The 16795-nt window shown below is 44.8% G+C and overlaps 1 protein-coding gene across 2 annotated transcripts in view; it reads right to left on the bottom strand.

The window, feature by feature from the left end:
- The window catches only part of LOC128705400 (nephrin), a 505892-nt gene that overhangs the window by 131058 nt on the left and 358039 nt on the right, over positions 1 to 16795 (bottom strand). The window lies entirely within an intron of this gene.

Genomic DNA, 16795 nt, shown 5'->3' with positions numbered 1-16795 from the left:
GATGCAACATCCCCCCAATGAAAAGCAGGGGTGTCACTAGCACGTTAAGAGACCATACAATAAGTGTCAGGGGCCGAAGACTGTTCAACTGCCTCCCAGCATACATAAGGGGGATTACCAATAGACCCCTGGCAGTCTTCAAGCAGGCACTGGAGAAGCACCTAAAGTCGGTACCTGACCAGCCGGGCTGTGGCTCGTATGTTGAATTGCGTGCAACCAGCAGTAACAGCCTGGATGATCAGGCCCTGTTCCACCATGAGGCCTGGTCACAAACCGGGCCGCGGGGGCGTTGACCCCCGGAACTCTCTCCAGGTAAACTCCAGGTGTAAGATAAAAGTGGTTAAACTTATTTGTAGCCCTTGACGGTAACTACATCACTGAACACAACTTTGATCAGGTTAATCTAGCGGATAAATAACCTGAACGTCACCTCTCTTCAAAACTGCCGTCGACAGTCAAGTAAATCGTTGTTCTTTCCACTTTGATTAAACATCATATTAATGGTACAATAAAGAGAGACCAGTTGATCAGTAAAGCACAACTTTACTACCCAAAAATTTCGCTGTAACAGACGTCTTCCGTCAAATACAAAGGTAATTATAATACAGGGTGTGTCTTATACATGACCTACCTCAACCAGTGAGCCCCGCCCTAATGTGACGCTATGTCCAGCTGCTGCACCTCACTCAAGTGTATACAAGTCAGTGTTCTCATGGCGCTGCTTAAGGCTAATACACTGACTAGCTTCTACGAAATATGAGGGTGTAAACAGTATGAGGGACAATAATATGAGGGACTGAATATGAGGGAGCTGAACAGTATGAGGGACTGAACAGTATGAGGGACTGAACAGTATGAGGGACAATAATATGAGGGACTGAATATGAGGGAGCTAAACAGTATGAGGGACGAAACAGTATGAGGGACGAAACAATATGAGGGACGAAACAGTATGAGGGACGAAACAGTAGGAGGGACGAAACAGTAGGAGGGACGAAAAAGTAGGAGGGACGAAACAGTAGGAGGGACGAAACAGTAGGAGGGACGAAACAGTATGAGGGACGAAACAGTATGAGGGACGAAACAGTATGAGGGACGAAACAGTATGAGGGACGAAACAGTATGAGGGACGAAACAGTATGAGGGACGAAACAGTATGAATGCGCGCTGCAAATTAATCCAAAAATGATGGAATGAACATTAAACACAAATCTGAGAAATATTTATAACTTGAAAGAGTTTCCAAATAACGTTATTCTTTGTCTGCAAAAATAACAATGTCGTTGTTATTGTTTCCTTGTTAGAGTCAGCAGAACCGGCGCTCATTAGAAGGAATTTTTGTTTAACTCCTCTATAGATTTTTTTTTTTTATTCACCGGTATTCTCCCGGCCCGGGTCTTTTCCAAGTACTGGTGACCCGGCCTTGGCTCCCTATCTGGGGAGTGTCTCGAGACTTAAGTCTCCCATGGGAGGAAGGACAAGTACCTCCTCATCTTTGGGACCAAGTGTCCCCAGGCCTAGCCACATTCCCCGCCCTCACGGGGCTCGCAGGGAGAAGCTAGGCCTCTGGTCTGCCATCTACCCCGCCTCAAAGGGGCTCGTGGGGATGGTAGTCTTATGAGCTGCAGATGGTAGCAAGCTCAGGCGATTTCCTCTATAGATGAGAAGCGATTTTTGTAACCGATAAAAACAGGAGACAAGAGCTAGCCACAACACCTGCCATGATCGCTGTGGGTTGCAGGCTGCATCAACAGATGGATTGCAGATAGTTGTCACTTCAACTACTACAGCTCCTTGAGGTTGCAAGGCTACAGGCAATCTCATGTCGAGATATCCTCCTGGATATTCCTTTCAAGTATCGCTTGACGGACCAACAAGTCGACGCCCAGAAAAAAAAAACGTTTTGATTTGCTAGAAGCATTTATTATGCCAAGGTTGGTTATTTGAACGTGAAGCCCACAAACTCCCCTACCCTCCTCAGCTTTGTTTTGCTTATTGCCAGGACATCCAGCTTCTTTTCATTCATAACATCAGTAATCATCTTTGTCATCCGCACTACATCCACGCACATTTAACCATCCCAGTTGTATAAAGTTTTTCTTCTTCTCTTTTTTAGTAAATGTTTACAAGAGAAGGGGTTACTAGCCCATTGTTCCCAGCATTTTAGTCGCCTCAGACGACACGCATGGCTTACGGAGGAAAGATTCTTTTCCGCTTCCCCATGGACATTAATATATATATATATATATATATATATATATATATATATATATATATATATATATATATATATATATATATATATATAGACTCATAGATATATATTTATATATATATACACACACACACACACACACACACACACACACACACACACACACACACACACACACACACACACACACACACACACACACACACACACACACACACACACACACACACACACACATTCAGTGTGAATACTTTGGGAAGCTTCTAGTATAGCGAGAAGACATTCCAGTGCATAGTTTCAACGTAGTGGACGTGTTGTGCAGTTTATGAAGGTTGATGACTGGTGGTAGCGTGGAAGATGGTCAAGTTGGGTAGTGCAGGACACGGCCTACACCAGGCGTGCGCGCCAGCCACGTATATACAAACTTCAAAATGCCTTCATAAACACTTCTACCTATTGCACCAGGCGCCAGTTAACTTAGAAATAAGTACGTGTCAATGCCTGGAATAATTAGAGGCACGAGTTGTGGGAAGCAATGTGGCGTTCAGAGTGACGAGGTTAGGGTTATCCCAGGTTCTCTACACTTTTATGATAATCTATGTTACTGTAATTGTGTATACCTGAATAAATTTACAGGTTTCTCTGCGTCCCACGCCACGGGGAAGGGGAGAAAGGCGCGGTGTGTAGGGGAAGATGAGGGAACAAACTGGATTTAAACAGTGCACTTACCCACATCTTTCATGAAGTGCATGGCAAACAAATAATGTTGTGTTATCACTGTAAGCAAGACAGTGTGAGTACTACATAGTGTGCAATCCGTGTGTAGTGTACAGTGGCTGCCCTCCTCCAATCTCCCCGTGCCTCCACCATCTAACTCCGTGCGTTTCCCCTACCTCTCTCCCAGCGACACCCCAACTGTAGAGGGCAGTCCAATCTCCCCGTGCCTCCACCATCTAACTCCATGCGTTTCCCCTACCTCTCTCCCAGCGACACCCCAACTGTAGAGGGCAGTTCTTCCCTCCCAGCCCCACCAGGCCACAACGCTGGCGCCCTCCCACTCCCACGATGTCAGCAATGTCACAAGATGTGCCGGGTTCCCAGGAGTCTCCACGACAGGAACAACGCCTTGGAATCCGTCCACGAGGCAACTGCCAGGTGTGCCTCGGAGTGTGCACTCAATCCCTCAAATAGCAAGATCCCTGCATATAATGGATGTCTAGTCTCCCGGAGAGTTCCAAGTGAGAACAACCAACAGCCCGCCCCAGCAGATAGAGCTGACAGCTACCCTGACTTCACCTCTACAGAGGACCTAAAATCTGCAATGAAATTAACATCCACCAGGACGCTGACACGCATCCCCAAAGCAGCTCGCCCTCACGCTGCTAGGAAATTAACTGACATCTTCAAGAAAGTCAATGATGCCCTTGCAAACATCGGATCCTGGCACAGCCTACCTCTATTTGGTAATGCATGTTTGGCTGTCCCACCAAGGATAACAAGTCCTTAGCAACATCTGTTATTAGGGCAATAAATGCATTCCCTAGAGATGACAACCTCGTCCGCCTTCCCTCTTCGGCGACAAATACCCTCCGGGTAAATGCCAATAACAGAACACATGTTGCCTCAAAAATCAGACACCCTCCCCCCCCCAAAAAAAAAAAAAAATAGAAGAGGGTAATACTACTAGAGCACTGAAGCTTATAACCAGTGAGGATGCCATCGTTCCCAAGGACGTCATTACAGCACAAGCCCTGAAGGACAAACATCCACCCAGGACTCCCAGTACCAACATTGGCTTCCCTCACATTGCAGCAGGTAGAGAACATTTAACCCTACAGGATGCTGATGTTTATAAAGCCGGTATGTCATTTCCACAGGGCTCAGCAGGAGGTTTCACCGGTTTAAGGCTTCAACACTAAAAACAAATGATCAATCCAGCACTTAGTGATGTTTCAGAGAGGCTGCTGTCTGAACTCGCCAAATTTTCCTGTGTGCCTGGCTGGCAGTGTCCCGGAGGCCATTAGACCCCTCTGCTTTGGCGCCTCACTGTGTGCCATCCGGAAAAAGGATGGAGGAATCAGGCCCATTGCAGTTGGCAACACCCTTCGGCGCCTAGTCGCCAAGGCTGCAGTAAGAATGGCGAGTCAAGAGGCTGCTGCAATGTTGAAACCAACTCGGCTCGGTATTGGTGTTCAACAAGGCTGTGAAGCAGCTGCCCACAAAGCACGAGTATATATCAACATGTCCGATGAAAAAGCCTTAATCAAATTGGATTCTTGCCAATGCATTCAACTTAGTCAAAAGGGATGCTGCTCTCCAAGCAGTTTCTAGACACTTTCCTTCCTTTTGTCCCTTCAAGCAATTGTGTTTTAGTGTGACTTCTAATCTATTGTTTGGGGACCATGAAATGGACTCGTGCGAGTGTGTGCAATAGAGGGACCCTCTCGCACCTTTTCTTTTGTCTGGTCATCAAGGAAGCCACACAAGCCCTCTCCAGTGACCTCAATATCTGGGTCTAGGATGATGGCACCCTGGACGGCACCACAGAATCCCTTCTAGAAAAATTAAAGACATGGGAGAGAGCCTGGGCCTACATTTAAAAAAACACCAAATGCGAAATAGTTGCTACCAATCAACAGATCATGGAGGATATCAGTGCTGTTTTGCGAGGAGCACGAGCCATTGATCCAACCAACAGAAGACCTCAGGATGATGAAAGGCAGGATGAAAGACACTGATACACACGATGGCTTGTACCTACTCACCAGGTGCCTGTCCATCCCAAAACTTATGTATTTCCTGAGATGCTCCCCAGCTTTCAGCAGTCTGAAACTCAAGGAATATGACTACCTCCTTAAGACCATGATAGTGTGTGTATTGAATCTTTACCTTGAAGATGGACAGTGGCTGCAAGTCTCACTTCCAGTCAGACTTCGGGACCTGGAAGTACGGAAATCCTCCCAGATTGCCCTACCAGTTTTCCTATCCTTTTCCATAGTATGAAGTAAGTTGACAAAAATTCTTCCGGACAACTTCAGTGACTCAGCAGGAATACAGGACCCTAGCTACGCCAGTGCCATTATTGAATGGGAGACTTGCTGTTCCAGCACCAAAACCTATTGCAGCACTGGCCTACAGTCAAGTTGGGATGGACCCATCGCTGAAAAGGCACTTGCCACCATGCTTAGGGATGTAACATCAGACAGGGAGACTGCCTGTCTCCAAGCTGTGAGTGCACATCACTCCTTGGACTTCCTCCGAACAGTTCCCCTTTCGGCAATGGGAACACGCCTTGACTGTAAGACCCTCTGTATTGCAGTGGCAATAATACAGGTTGAAATATCACCTCATATATGACCTAACACCTGACCCAGCATGCTGATCATTGCAGTGTAGTGGATTTTGTCAGGTCACATGACAAGTACAGTTCATGAGTGACATGTCTTGCATAGCTTAAAATCCTCACAAATTCTATTAATTATAAATTAATCTAATTTATATAACCCTGAACTAATTCATATTAATATATATTTTTTCATGAAACTTGATTCGGTTATATTTCTCTCAAACATAGACCTACTTGATACAACTTTCTCCATCTTTTGAAAATCAATTGGGTTGTTAAAATCTCTCATATGAATAAACAGAGCATTAGATTGTTGCCCAGTTCTAATGCTATATTGATGGTGCTGTGATCTAGGCTCAAGGCTTTTTCCAGTTTAACCATAATAAACTTTATGGCTGTTTTTAGTGGGAATCTTATAAACACAGCCAACAGCATTTTTAGGGGGAATTTTTTCATTTTTTTTACTGAATATTGATTTTTAAATCAATAGGGGTCAGAACCCGTGGGTTCTAACCCCTCCCGTAGTATAGTTTGCTTGTAATCGTGTCATTACGATTTCGTGAGTTATGTGAATCAACTGTACAAGTCAGGTCCCTACCTGCCTGGCACAATATTGTGGACTGCGGTCTACTTGATTAACAAGGCAGAGGGAAGACTTTTACCTGACCTCTCGGGTGTTTGTGTCGTACCTAAAGGTAAAATTAATTAATCGTACCACAAGGTACAATTAATATATCTGAATCTTTAGTGATATAGTGATTTTAATATTTCAAGGGACAAATGCTAGGCGAGTGTATACGGGGCCCATGACACTCTAGATTGGGAATAAACAGCGTTATCCTGCCTTTATTCTCCCACTTGGGAGGAGGGATAGCAATCACACTGATCCCTGGGTCACCTAGCCACTCTAGCAAGTAAAGAACGTTACTACCGTATGTACTGTTTCTAGATTATTTTAATATAAGACAATTGTCACAATTTTCTTTTTCTTTTTTAACACTTTCTGGGTTTTTCCAATTTTCTACATTTTCCAGTAACTGTTGTGGTCCATGGCGCCCAAAGCTTGCAAAATGTACACATGTCTAACCATTGAATACAACACAATATCCGCACTAACAACGTCAACAGTACATTGTTACAAAATAACGATACAGAGAAACGTAAACACACACGCATTCAGTTGCTTCACCATTCTACTTTCCTAACATGTGTACATATATACTGGTCATGTTGCTAGAACTATTGTAGTTTGTGGGAGACCCTGAAACACGGCTCCATGCAGAGTGGCGCAAAGGGGGGGGGGGGAGTGGGGGTAAGAATGTTTGTCTTGTGACAAACAGTCTCTGAGACGAAAACAATATTTGACTTATTTTCAGATATAAGAAACACACTTTTACGACTGATATTAGTCAAGCCTTTTTAATGGTTGTCTTACAAGAAATTGATGTGAGCTTCACAAAGTTTTCATGGTCAGAAGACCCTAGTGATCATAATTGTCTCAGTAAAGACTTTAAACAGCTCACTTTTGAATCTAAAGTCACGATTAGTCATTTCTTATACCACGTGGACTGAACTTAGCTCACACCTCTACAAAACAATTGTCCTCAAAGATTTGTGAAGTTATACCATGAATTAAGGAAAGATCCTGGACTTCACCTTACGAAACAGACAAAACAAATGCGATAGTAATTATGGTCAAGGTAGATTATAAGTGGAGAAATGAACATATTAGAAGACTGGGGAACTTATGTACCTTTTAACAACATTGGCATGATTAATCAAGCTATCAAAAGAATTTTGGAAGCTGTTATGTTGAATTCATGCGTTTCTTCTTGAATAATCTGGGTGATGTGCACTGTTGTCCGGTCCAGGAAATGACTTCACGCTGTCGACATCACTTTTCAGACTGACGTTTTTCCCGAGTCTCTTGTGATGGTGTGTATTGTATTTATCTATATGTAGTTTCATGTGGTTGCAGGGGTCGAACCTCAGCTCCTGGTCCTGCCTCTCGATTTGCTGTTCGCTAGATTCCTTCCCCTCAAGCTTCTTGGACCCTCTGGTACCTGTTCTTAAAACTATGTATGGGAATAAGAGGCACAATACCGTGACTGGAACAATATACAACCCGCACATATGAGACTGAAAATGATGACGTTTCGGTCTTACCTGGACCAATAACTAGTTACATGATTAGTTAATGAGTGTGAGGGAAAAGTTCAATAGATAGGAGTAGCGAGGAAGTATATAGTAACAATAGTTTGATTGCCGGCTACTTCTTAAGGTAGGGTCAGTCTAGCTCCTGCTATCCCTTCCCCTCCCTCTTCCCCCCCCCCCCCGAAAGGTGACGTGTGGGGCTCCGGCCAAACAGTAATCACTAGACTCACAGCTCCCAGCACTACTGTAAGTACATGCCTGCTCATATTCTAGTGGACTTATTGGTTGAAAGCTTCACTTTTGACCAATAATTAACTTAGTCCTTTCAGTCTTGCTCTGTTAAATGTCTTAATAATCACCACGTCTTTTAGGTATTGTACTTATCATGGAGAGTGATTTCTTAAGCAGTGGGTAACCTGTCTCTTTCCAGCTTGGAATGACAGAATGGGTCACCTGCCAACCAACGAGTAGAATTGAAGGAGACGGACTATCGTCCTGAGATGTCCCATGTTTTATCTACTTGCCTGTGCACATGTATGAAGAATCAGGACGTAACCCCTCATCATTGCAGCGGTAAAGAACCTGCTTTCCTGTCATCTGGATAGATTATTTTACGGCTATAGACTCTGAAGAACGAGTCGGTGGGTTGTCACCAACACCTGCGACCCCCCCCCCACATCATCAGCAACGGCTACGATTTCAACAACACGCAGTGTCACCAACACCAGACACCCAAGTTTTATATATATATTAGCGTTCAATTCAGTTATATATATTTTTCATCTTTCATTTTCTTTAATGTAGGATCAATATTTCATATTTAAGTGTTTTATATTTTATATTTTCTAAATAATAAAGTGTTTATGTTTGTCAGTTTTTATTCTTTTTCTATACATTAATTTTCCTGAGGAGGAGCCAGCCTTAGTAATACTGACTGAAGTTGTTACAGGGCTGAGTAAGCCTTCACAATGAGTTTCATTCTCCTATATGCAAGTTATTTGTAAACTATATGTGTGGTAGCTTCCATCCCATCTTCATAAAGGTCACTTCACATCCTGACAACCTCGAGGCTGAAGAAGTGCTTCTTGACATCCCTCTGATTCATTAGTGGCTTTAACTTACAACTTTACCCCCAGTATACCTCTCAACAGTCTATTCCAGTTTACCCTATCAATTCTCCCCAGTATTTCGTATGCTATCATGTTGTGCAAGAAAGGTATAAAATACCGACAATGTGTCTTAACTTTCATGTTATCATGTCTCTCCTTGTTCTGCTTTTCTCTGTCTTCAGGTTCTGCTCATACCACTTAACTCTGGGACTAGTCTCGTTGCATACCTCTACACTTTCAGGTCCATCACCAGGGTACTGAAGGTGCTGAAGCACCTGGTCCAGCACCAGGGCGCTGAAGCACCTGGTCCAGCACCAGGGCGCTGAAGCACCTGGTCCAGCACCAGGGCGCTGAAGCACCTGGTCCAGCACCAGGGCGCTGAAGCACCTGGTCCAGCACCAGGGCGCTGAAGCACCTGGTCCAGCACCAGGGCGCTGAAGCACCTGGTCCAGCACCAGGGCGCTGAAGCACCTGGTCCAGCACCAGGGCGCTGAAGCACCTGGTCCAGCACCAGGGCGCTGAAGCACCTGGTCCAGCACCAGGGCGCTGAAGCACCTGGTCCAGCACCAGGGCGCTGAAGCACCTGGTCCAGCACCAGGGCGCTGAAGCACCTGGTCCAGCACCAGGGCGCTGAAGCACCTGGTCCAGCACCAGGGCGCTGAAGCACCTGGTCCAGCACCAGGGCGCTGAAGCACCTGGTCCAGCACCAGGGCGCTGAAGCACCTGGTCCAGCACCAGGGCGCTGAAGCACCTGGTCCAGCACCAGGGCGCTGAAGCACCTGGTCCAGCACCAGGGCGCTGAAGCACCTGGTCCAGCACCAGGGCGCTGAAGCACCTGGTCCAGCACCAGGGCGCTGAAGCACCTGGTCCAGCACCAGGGCGCTGAAGCACCTGGTCCAGCACCAGGGCGCTGAAGCACCTGGTCCAGCACCAGGGCGCTGAAGCACCTGGTCCAGCACCAGGGCGCTGAAGCACCTGGTCCAGCACCAGGGCGCTGAAGCACCTGGTCCAGCACCAGGGCGCTGAAGCACCTGGTCCAGCACCAGGGCGCTGAAGCACCTGGTCCAGCACCAGGGCGCTGAAGCACCTGGTCCATCACCAGGGCGCTGAAGCACCTGGTCCAGCACCAGGGCGCTGAAGCACCTGGTCCAGCACCAGGGCGCTGAAGCACCTGGTCCAGCACCAGGGCGCTGAAGCATCTGGTCCAGCACCAGGGCGCTGAAGCACCTGGTCCAGCACCAGGGCGCTGAAGCACCTGGTCCAGCGCCAGGGCGCTGAAGCACCTGGTCCATCGCCAGGGCGCTGAAGCACCTGGTCCATCGCCAGGGCGCTGAAGCACCTGGTCCATCGCCAGGGCGCTGAAGCACCTGGTCCATCGCCAGGGCGCTGAAGCACCTGGTCCATCGCCAGGGCGCTGAAGCACCTGGTCCATCGCCAGGGCGCTGAAGCACCTGGTCCATCGCCAGGGCGCTGAAGCACCTGGTCCATCGCCAGGGCGCTGAAGTACCTGGTCCATCACCAGGGCACTGAAGTACCTGGTCCATCACCAGGGCACTGAAGTACCTGGTCCATCACCAGGGCACTGAAGTACCTGGTCCATCACCAGGGCACTGAAGTACCTGCTCCATCACCAGGGTACTGAAGTACCTGGTCCATTACCAGGGTACTGAAGTACCTGCTCCATCACCAGGGTACTGAAGTACCTGGTCCATCACCAGGGTACTGAAGCACCTGGTCCATCACCAGGGTACTGAAGCACCTGGTCCATCACCAGGGTACTGAAGCACCTGGTCCATCACCAGGGTACTGAAGTACCTGCTGCATCACCAGGGTACTGAAGCACCTGGTCTATCACCAGGGTACTGAAGCACCTGGTCCATCACCAGGGTACTGAAGTACCTGCTCCATCACCAGGGTACTGAAGCACCTGGTCTATCACCAGGGTACTGAAGTACCTGCTGCATCACCAGGGTACTGAAGCACCTGGTCTATCACCAGGGTACTGGTAGTGTCCATGAGGACATGTGGGTTCAGGTTCACACAACGCTCAGTTTGAAGCAGTTAATGCATGGATTTCACTGTCAGGTAATTTGCCTGCACACAAATATAATAGGTATTATCCTATTCTTAAGATGCATCAGTCATTAACCCGTTCAGTGGCTGTCACGTAGAACAGCGTCACTGAGGTCAGGGGTCCCTCACAGCTCAACATCTTCAACTCACTTATATAAGCTCTGAGCAGAAAATTTTGACCTTTGATATGAGAGTATAGGTGTGTTGGGTCAGTGTACGCAGGATAAAGTCCTGCCCCACTCAGTACACAATGAGAATAGCAAAATTGACCTTTTGCTTTGTTTAAAATTGCGATTGAGTTGTTTTCTAAGATGGTTTTTATGGTTTTATTGGCAGTCTTCAGACATCATTAAACAGAATTAAAAACGTATTACCGAAGAAGAGATGATTTTGGTTGGTTTATGGAATAAAAGTAATTTTAAATTGGGCTCAAAATAACGGAATTTTTTTTTTCCCCTGAGGATGGGTAAGCACCCCCAACCCTACACCTCGAGTCTGTTTCAATGAGTTTATAAGTCTGATTCAATTACTAAGACTCTGTAAACCATAATATGTCTTCCATTTTTGTGTCATTATGAATACAAAATGGAAGAGGCCTAGGGACGTATTTAATGAAAACATGAAATGACTCACGAAATCGTAATGACACGATTGCAAACAAACCATACCACGGGCGGGATTTGAACCCGCGGTCAGAGTGTCTCAAAACTCCAGCCCGTCGCGTTAGCCACTAGACCAGCTAGCCACAATAAGGTTCATCCAACTAGGTATATTTCTACACCATAGGAAGGTTAGCACAGGCACCACTGTGACCACAAATGCAAGTTTTTACAGACGAATCTCCAGCTAGCGTGGCCGTGACGAACTCTAGCTCAAGTCCCCTCACTGCAGTCAACATGAAAATAAGATTCTGGTCCAGTGGCTAACGCGACGGTCTGTAGTTTTGAGACTCTCTGACCGCGGGTTCAAATCCCGCCCGTGGTATGGTTTGAAAAGATGAAATGTTTTAGTGGCAGGAATGTTTCCAGTGTTTATTTTGCACTATTTTCATATTGGTATTTTTTATTTTGTGTACTTCACAGGGTAGTTGAAACTATTGTATGAGCGGCTTCTTGAGCTCGGTCAATAGAATGGAAATTATTATAGCGAAATAGCTAAATTTTTTGTCAAATTGATCAATGAAATTAACTTAAAATAGGACTCAAATTCTAGTTCAAGTGTTCTTACTAATTCAGATGACTCTTGACACGAGCAACATCACGACTATAATGGTTCTTTATCTTATGATAAGCATCTGAGAGTTGACAGATTTTACTCTTATGTAAGAGAACCTTTGGATACTGTTCGTCCATCTGACGATCGTCAAAGTAACCTTGAGACATGGTTCGCTGTCATAAACAGTGCTTCTAGTAACGCATCTAGTGGCCGAACCTCAGAGACCGTAGCAGTCACCTTGCTCTCCTTCTCCTGGAGATGCTGGATACTTATCAACTCTCGTGCTGGTGATAACTTAAGAACATAAGAACATAAGAACGATGGAACACTGCAGAAGGCCTACTGGCCCATGCGAGGCAGGTCCAAGTCTCCTACCGGCTTAAGCCAATGCACCCAACCTAGTCAGGTCAGGTCACATTGACTTAAGGGAGGAACACGGCAACCGTCCTGGTAGCACAAGCTATCAGGTCTAACTCACACCCACCCACATCTACTCATGTATTTATCCACCCTATTTTTAAAGCTACACAACGTTCTGGCCTCTATAACGGTACTTGGGAGTTTGTTCCACTCATCCACAACTCTATTACCAAACCAGTACTTTCCTATATCCTTCCTGAATCTGAATTTTTCCAACTTAAAACCATTGCTGCGAGTCCTGTCTAGGCTAGATATTTTCAGCACACTATTTACATCCCCTTTATTTATTCCTGTCTTCCATTTATACACCTCAATCATATCCCCCCTAATTCTACGTCTTTCTAGAGAGTGCAGTTTCAGGGCCCTTAGTCTATCCTCATAGGGAAGGTTTCTGATACATGGGATCAACTTTGTCATCCTCCTTTGTACATTTTCCAGAGAATTTATATCCATTCTGTAATACGGTGACCAAAACTGTGCAGCATAATCTAAATGAGGCCTAACCAAGGATGTATAGAGTTGAAGAACAACCTGAGGACTCCTATTATTTATGCTTCTTGATATGAAGCCAAGGATTCTATTAGCTTTATTGCGAACACTTATGCACTGTTGTCTTGGTTTCAGATTACTACTAACCAGAACTCCTAAATCTTTTTCGCAATCCGTAATATTAAGATCTACATTATTTAGTTTATATGTGGCATGGTTATTGTCCTGTCCTACATTTAGAACTTTGCATTTGTCTATATTAAACTGCATCTGCCACTTCTCCGACCACTGCATCAGTCTATTCAAATCTTCCTGGAGTGCTCGAATGTCCTCGTCAGAATGAATTCGACGGCCGATGTCGCTCTTTATGCCCTCATCTATGTTGTTTATGTAGATTGTGAACAGCAGGGGGCCCAACACTGACCCCTGTGGAACACCGCTCGTGACGCTTCCCCACTCTGATTTCTCCCCATTTATGCAAACTCTCTGCTGCCTATTTGTCAACCATGCCTCTATCCAGGAAAAAATCTCTCCTCCTATTCCATGTGCTTTAATTTTCCTCAATAGTCTCTGATGTGGGACCCTGTCAAAAGCCTTACTGAAGTCCATATACACTAACATATTCATTACCATGATCTACCTCCTCAAATACCTTAGTGAAAAAAGTTAATAAATTCGTAAGGCAGGAACGCCCCTTTGTAAAACCATGCTGAGATTCGTTGATTAATTTATGCTTTTCAAGGTGGCTACGAACTGCCTCGGCAATTATTGATTCCATAAATTTTCCCACTATGGAGGTTAGGCTTATTGGTCTATAGTCCGAAGCTAAGGACCTGTCACCTGTTTTGAAAATAGGTATCACATTTGCCATTTTCCACTTATCTGGCACCATGCCAGTTTGTAGTGATATGTTGAAAAGATTAGCCAAAGGTGTGCTAAGCTCCTCGTTACATTCCTTTAGAACCCTTGCATACAGTTCATCAGGGCCTGGGGATTTGTTAGGTTTTAATTTATCTATTTGCCTAAGGACCATGTCACTTGTGACCCTAATAGTGCACAGTTTATTATCGTCCTGTTCTACATAATTTATCATTACTGGAATATCGCTGGTATCCTCCTGTGTAAAAACTGAGAGGAAGTATGTGTTAAAAAATTCTACACATTTCCTTATCACTGTCAGTGAGCTGACCCGAGGAACTTTTGAGTGGGCCTATCTTGTCCCTGATCTTACTTCTGTATACCTGAAAGAATCCTTTTGGGTTAGTCTTCGATTCTCTTGCAACTTTAACCTCATAATCTCTTTTTGCTTTTCTAATTCCCTTTTTTATTTCTCTCTTTAACTGAATATATCGATTTCTCAATTGCCCCTCTCCTCTTTTGATTTGCCTATATATGCCTCTCTTTTGACCAATCAGATATTTTAATCTATTGTTCATCCATTTAGGATCATTTTTGTTTGATCTGATTTTCCTATTTGGAACATAATTTGACTGAGCAGCTAGAACTATGCCCTGGAAAGCATCATATCGGCAACCATCACCACCTACCTGACCCTTAGTCAGGTCATTCCAGTTCAGCCCACCTAAGTAATTTTTCAGTCCTATGAAATCAGCCAAGCGAAAGTCAGGGACGGAGACTTGATTGCCATTATTTGGGGAATTCCATGATATATTAAAACTGAGTGATTTGTGATCACTTTCCCCAAGCTCATCATTAACCTCAAGATTATTAATTAGTGTTTCCCTACTGGCAAGAACCAAGTCAAGGAGGTTATTTCCCCTAGTTGGCTCTGTCACAGTTTTAAAAAACAATCCTGGATCGTATCAAGAAAGTCACCTGACTAAATTTCCTGTCAAATTGCTCCAGTCAATCTGCCTATAGTTGAAATCTCCCATTAGCACAACATTTTCGTATGTAGATGCCTTACGAATTTCGTCCCATAGAAGTTTACTGCACTCCCTATAAAGATTTGGGGCCCTGTAAATCACACCCAAAATTAGTTTTTCTCGGCCCTCGAGAAGCTGTAACCAAACAGATTCAGTGGCTGACGCTTCTAATTTAATATCTTGTCTAACACAACAATTTAAATTGTCTCTGACATACATCGCTACTCCACCACCTTTCCTGTTGACCCTGTCAGTGTGGAATAATTTATAGCCTTGTATGTGACATTCAGAGGGCATCTCTCTATCTTTCAGATTGAGCCAGGTCTCTGTTATAGCAATAATATCTATGTTTCCTGCACTTGCAATTAATCTTAGCTCATCTATCTTATTTCTTACACTCCTGCTATTAGTATAGTAAACCTTAAGGGAGCTAGTCCCTTGCTGCCCTCTGCTGTCCCCCTTTGTTTGCCGACCTGATCTATTGTCTTTATTTATAACTTCATGCTGAATGCCTTTTATACATTTACTGTTTCCAACCCAAGTGTTGCAACCAGATCGTCACATTTCGAAGAGTTCTTTCATAATCACCATTTTCAACCGACTAGTCCTGATTCATACTTCTTGTGGCGATAACTCATTCTTGTTGAAGCATATCCTAAATCTATTCTTGCTGACTTTTTTTTGTACAGATTAGACAAATTGTTACGAGCATTTCAAGTATCCATTCAGTCTTCAAGCTTTATAAGTGAAGAAGGTAAACAGAATACTCTGAATTTGGTAAACTTGCTGTCTTCGGTGCCACTCGGCGAGTATTACCACCTTCTGCTTTACCAACGTACTTCGCTGATCCACACACTGTTACATGGGAGTCTTTGACAGTTGTGTTTAAGGCAAGATCATTTGTTGAACCAGATTCCTTCCCTTGGAATCTGAACTTCACATGTTTGCGTCTTCTACAGCTCATCCTGTTGTCTGTGTCAACAAGTAATTCCTTCAAGTCTCTCCTCTAGAGCTAGTGAGGCGAGTACTCGCTCAGCTCGCACCACTAACAATTGGGCGGGCTGAGCGGGTAAATGGTGCCAGGACTTGTTACAGTTGCGGAAAAAATGAACACATTGTCAATTATTCGGGTGTTCAGAAAAAACCAACACCGTACCCAAGATAGCCCACAGGGTAATGCCAATTGTTGTGGTGTTCATGCCATAACCTAGGAAGTTCTCACATCTGAAGTGGTCACTTCAGTCGTGGCCACTTCAGAAGAGGTGATGTTCCAGAACAAACAGAACCTTTCTCAAGCAACGGGTTCGTGGGAATCCGTGTACCCCAAAGTGTCTAATTATGATAGTAACTGATAACCAGTACTCCATCTCTCCATCTCCGTCCAGAATTCTTTTGATGAAGCAGCCTCGAGGACTCAGAATCCCTCGGTGACGAAACTGCATATCACGTTTTGGACGTAGATGATTTTGGGGATGAGGTTCACAAAGTTTTAACTGATGATGACATCATAACTGTCTGCTCGATCAGTCCGATGCAACAACAGGTCCTCTTGTCGCAGCCGCCATTCTCGATGCTCCCGTTCATGTATTCACGGACTCTGGCATTATGCATAAAACATCAACATATCTGTACCACATAGCTCTATTGAGAAGGATATTGTTAAGCAATCTTGTTTCGAAGTATTCCATGTACAGATTGCTAAAGACAGGTGAGAGAGGGTTTCCCATTGCCATACCAAACATCTGAGTGTAAAATTCGTCGTTAAAGACAAACTTTGCATCAACAATACAAAGTTTAATAAGCTCAACGATTGTAGGTACTGACAATGGTAAGTCGTAATTGCCGAGTTCTTGAGATAGGAAAATTAATAACTCATTGCCTTTTAAGA

Source organism: Cherax quadricarinatus, chromosome 73 (genome assembly GCF_038502225.1).
Source record: "Cherax quadricarinatus isolate ZL_2023a chromosome 73, ASM3850222v1, whole genome shotgun sequence".
NCBI lineage: Eukaryota > Metazoa > Arthropoda > Malacostraca > Decapoda > Parastacidae > Cherax > Cherax quadricarinatus.
Note: the sequence above shows the minus strand (reverse complement) of the source record. Positions and strands in the feature narration are given on the sequence as shown.